The sequence below is a fragment of the Austrofundulus limnaeus genome, unplaced genomic scaffold (genome assembly GCF_001266775.1).
Source record: "Austrofundulus limnaeus strain Quisiro unplaced genomic scaffold, Austrofundulus_limnaeus-1.0 Scaffold1249, whole genome shotgun sequence".
In the NCBI taxonomy this organism is placed as follows: domain Eukaryota; kingdom Metazoa; phylum Chordata; class Actinopteri; order Cyprinodontiformes; family Rivulidae; genus Austrofundulus; species Austrofundulus limnaeus.
The window spans coordinates 72,726-77,710 of record NW_013953651.1 but is presented as its reverse complement, the minus strand read 5'-3'; the positions used below and the strand labels follow the sequence as shown (position 1 = coordinate 77,710).

Below are 4,985 nucleotides of genomic sequence, written 5' to 3'. Positions count from 1 at the left end.
ATTACACAACAACATGTTCAGGGTTTGACCCCATCATTTCTCAACATCAGATAACTTTAGTCTAAACCTGTCATTTGGTAATGGTATGAAATAATTACAACTCTGGGGACTGTATCTCAGCAAGAAAGGAAACGAGGGTGAAATGTGCATCATTTTTTAGGCTGTGGCATTGTTTGACCACTGAGGTATATCTTACAACACCTCTCCACCTCTTTGATACCATTGTTGCTCATGACATGTCAAGGAGAGTCCAGAGATAAGACTCAACTCCTTCAGTTGGCACATTTTAAAGAATAAATCTGTTTGTGTCTCTTTTTACAAACACTTTTAGTAAGATTGGTTTATCAGATCCTCTAAAGATGTAGCATTTATATTACTGTTTATAGTTCCTTGGGTCCAGAGTTGCCTTTATATTTTCTTATTAACATTCAGGTCAGTGAGAGGAGAGGTTTGTTTGGACTTCCTCTCTACTTAGCAACATTTTCTGGCAAAAAGAGAAGAAACTATGTTGGAGTTACTTAACAACACCAGAGTTGATTGAATACGACCAGTTCATTGAGGGTTTACACTCATCTTTACATCATCCACTGAAGACTTCCCGACACAGCTGAACTGAAAATGTCTTTTTGACAAATTAAAGGTTTAAGTGAATGTTTGTATAAAATACCTAATTAAAGCCCAAACATTCCTTAGAGAACACAGGACCTTGTGCTCAGAGGTTGTGAAAATTTAATTTGTAACCACCAGCCAGGTAAAAAAAAAAACTAGCCCCTTGTTTCTCTGCTTTGCTTYGTACAGAGGGTCTGGACTCTAAGCTATTGAGAAATGATTGCTTGTTGGAGGCGTGGACTCTGTTGAGGTTTAAAAGGATTGGCCGTAACCCAGTAATTAACGAGTACAAATAAAAACAGTATCACCCTTTTGCCTTCAAGGATGAGGAATAAAATATTCCAGTTGTTTTAGGTGCTTATATGATGATGATTTTGTTCGGTTTAGCTGGGTCCTCTTGCTCAAGCTTTCTAAATCTGTGCATTGATGTAATCTGTTTGCAATGTTTGCAAATAAGAATTCCTGCAGCACAATGCAGCCACCGGAGGATTTGCCCCTGTAGTGGGTGGTACACACGTCTCCCTGTCGCATACTCAGCGGCTGCTATGTCTATTATGATCCAGACAATGAAAATCAAGCGCAGTGCTTTACTGGAAGTCACTCTAGATGTTATGCGTGATTAGCCTTATATATACATGGCCTTGATTTGTGTTGGAGAAGTCTGGCACAAAACACGGAACAGCTTTTGTGTTGTGCTTCAAGGAAAATGAAACGCAGCCTCTCCAGTCTTTACAATGGACTCTTGGCCATAGTTTTATTAGTGAAACAAGCACAGACATTGTTTATTTTCCCCAAAGGAGCATTCAGGGATCATCTGGGCTTGTGAGGAATTTCAGAGGCACAAATGGTAACATCAAGAATGTGATGTGGGCCGATCAAGGTGGCAAAAACTGAAGAAACGCTTATAAAACAGGATGACCACTAGATCCTTGGGAGTTTCATATATAAAAACACGTATAAAGATTTGGAAAAGTTTTTTATTTTATTTTAAATTGTATTTATTTATTTTTCTTTTTTGTGTGTGTGTGTGTGTGGGGGGGGGGCTATATGTTGTTCTCTGACTCTAAAATAGTAACTTGGGGGTAGATTTACACTGATATGGACATTTTAAGGAGGGAAGGAGAATGGGGTATTGTGTATTTTCCATCMAGTCACATATCGTATATCACAATCAAGTAATGTTACCTTCAGTTGTTGTAAAAATGCTGTATAAGTCAAAAAATAAATTTGACTTTRCATCATGTAACAGTCTTGGAATTGGCCTCTGTTGCTTCAAGAGCCTCCTACTGACATTCCCACTTCAGCACATCTTCACAACAATGCTTCAGGGGAGGGGTGCTCTGTGTGGCGGGAGCTCTGCTACAGACTGAGCTCCGGGGAGGAGCTTTGTACAAATGGGCGGAGCTTTGTACCAGCAAGTATTTAGGCAGCTCCACATGGCTACAGGAGATTCAAGGATTTCTCAAACATGCAGAAATGAGTCAAAGCAACACTCTGGGTATGTTTCTGATGAGGGGATGACATTATAACAGGATATAAACCTCAAAAAAGTTGCCTTTGCATAATTCCCCCCACAAAGAAACTTGTGTATCAAGTATACACTTACATTAATGCATGAGTACATGTAAAATGTTTTGTTGTTATAAATGACAATGTTGAGCTAAATGCCCTCCAAACCAAACATTATGCAACAAGTTAGCAATTTTGATGAMTATATTCTAGTATAGACAATGCTCTATACCTTTAAGGGCTAAAACCAAACCAAAAGAAAGCATTTCTGTTTGGCAAATAGTGGCTGGACTTCTCTTGGTTCCCTCCTCCTCCATGGCTGAGGAGGGAAACATGCAAATGTTTCTGCTTGGGAAAAAAAGGGAAAGAAAAAGAGGAATGCAGTTTCTCAAAGTCACAACAACAGAGGCTGAGGGACAGGAAAGTCCTTTCTGAGCTTGAACTGCAAGATAAGATGCGTGCATTTATCTGCTACTGATAAAAAAGCCTTTGATTGCAATACAAGAACAATAAAAGGACTTTTCAGTCATCCTTATTTGACACAATTTTGTCATTGTCATTGAACCATGGGGAAAATGAAGAAGACATAACACAGGTAATTACTRAGAAATTTGACATTGTAATCTTTCGCACTAGCATGTACTGACTAAATTTATTATAAGAAACTAAAATAAAAAAATTGTGTCCTAAATAATTGTCTTACTGTTCAGGAAATTATTGGAATATATAAACTAGCATGAACTAATTTTGATGAATTACTGTAGTTACAGTAAGTTACTGTAGTTTAGTGTAAGTTACAATAAGTTTTRCTGTAAGAAGGCTACAGTAATTTATAATTTGTAAATACTCCACTGTTCCCCATGTTTCTTCAGATTTATGATGTATTCATCTAATTAGCAATTTGAAAAATAAACGTTATGTAAAATGGCGGTGTTGCATCACAGTATAAACGGTAATGTGTTGTTTGGACTGCTTTGTGTACTCCTTTTGTATAAAAACCAATCATGTCCTCATCGTTAGCTCATGTTGATTTTATTTTGAAATACAACCGGATGTGGATTCACTTTGTGGCATTTCACACTTCACGCACGCGCATGTCTTTTTTTTTCTGTTTCCTTTTGCCCCTGTTGTAGCAAATTAGTAGTGTTAGTGTTATTTTTAAATACCGTAAGAAGCAGTAACCTAAATCGGTCCATGGCAGTTACGATTTTCTTTTTATGTAATCCCGAAACGTTTTAAAAATTCCGCTTAAAAAGAAAAAGCGTTTTATTCCCTATTCTGGGTCTTCATTCAACGTAAGTAGCGTTAGCTTATTATGCTACTAGCTTTAGCATAATGTTAGTTTGAATGACAACGATGGTAAATGTGTTCAATTTATTACGTGGTGTAAATACAAGTTATATAGTTATAATAACGTTATAATATAGCCCAAATCAAGATTATTAATTATAATAAAACACGTTTGTTCATTACACAACATTATTTACGCTTTTCTAACATGAAGATTGTAAACGTAAAGGTTTGTTACGTAAATAAAAAAATATGTCAATGACTATGTGTGCCTAGAAAACTCTGAACTACATCTATTATACAGACATTAACAGGCTTTGTAGAAGTCATATTTCATAATCTATATTTAAAAAATAAGCTACTTCTGTACTGATTGCTTAGTGAAAAATTATTTGCTGTGACAGTTTCCTCTCTACTCTGCTGTTTGTTTTTTCATCAGGTGTGTAACAACTACCCAGAGGATCTAGGAGCAGCTCTTTACAGAGAGCCGTTTGACTTCAACGCTGAGCCACCTTGGGATCCTAGCTGATAGTGGACAAGTTCATCCCAGGACTCATCCATGTACGTACAGTAGCTGTAGACTGGTGAAGGGAAGGCAAAGTGCAAATAAAGTCTATAAAATTCATTAATGTGTCTATTGAAAAGTTTGAATGTTTTTAAAGTGTTCTCTAAGGAAAATAGTCTTGAGAAAACTCTTGACAGAATAGGAGGAAAAACTAGTGTCCCAGATGAATCAGTTTTTATTTTAGTCTGCTTCAGATGTATTTTCTGCCAGATCACTGTGTTCTGCTCTMCTTTTATCTTCCACAGTTTGTATCTTTATTGAATTTATTTGGCACAAAAGACAAATAGATGGACATATTAATCTATACAATACATGTTCCAAACATTWTCTGTCTTTTTTTACTAAACAATAGCAAATATTATTTATTTGTGTTAACAGCTGGTTAAGCAGTGGACCTTTCCCATTTGTATCGGCTTATATTTCAAAATATATATTCCCATTGGAGCAGAATGTACAAATTTAGCTTTTGTTTTTCGTTTGTTATCAGCTTTGTTATACTGTATTATATAATGCTTTCACTTTCCTCATGCCACCTTCCAGGTATTTCTAAATCTGTGTCTGACTGAAATATTGTCTTGACAACATTGATAGTTGTGACCCAGACACAACTGTATGTTAGTCAGTGTCAGGAAAAAACAAAACAAAAACATTTGTCTGTCAACACCTCTAGAATTGGTGATTGTTGGAAGTAGCTAATTGTAAAGTAAATGATCCCTAGACACTTTGTTTTCACAGTGGCTTTTTAAAATAATTRTCCTGATCTAGAAAGCCACACAATAAAATAAAAATCTGCTCTGATTGGATGCTGACCCAAGATGACTGGATTGTGACCCTCGGAGGGGTTAAAGTTCCAGCAGTAGGTTGAACTCTGAAGCTGCTCAACAGCAAAATTGATTGGGCCTCATGCAAGAACATGTTCGTATTCTTTTCCTAAATTTATCTTACATTTGTTCGTACAAAGGGTTCGTACGAACATGTCACGTCAGATTCAACAAAGTCTTCTATCTTCAGG

General features: G+C 36.5%; 1 protein-coding gene across 2 annotated transcripts in view; it reads left to right on the top strand.

Moving 5' to 3' along the window:
• Nucleotides 1–3,191: 3,191 nt before the first annotated feature.
• Nucleotides 3,192–4,985, top strand: part of LOC106534707 (antizyme inhibitor 1) — an 11,325-nt gene continuing 9,531 nt past the window's right edge. For both annotated transcript variants that reach the window (XM_014031426.1, XM_014031425.1), the window contains exons 1-2: nt 3,192–3,413; nt 3,848–3,969. The gene's annotated coding sequence lies outside the window, so the exon portion shown is untranslated. The remainder of the gene's footprint in view (nt 3,414–3,847; nt 3,970–4,985) is intronic.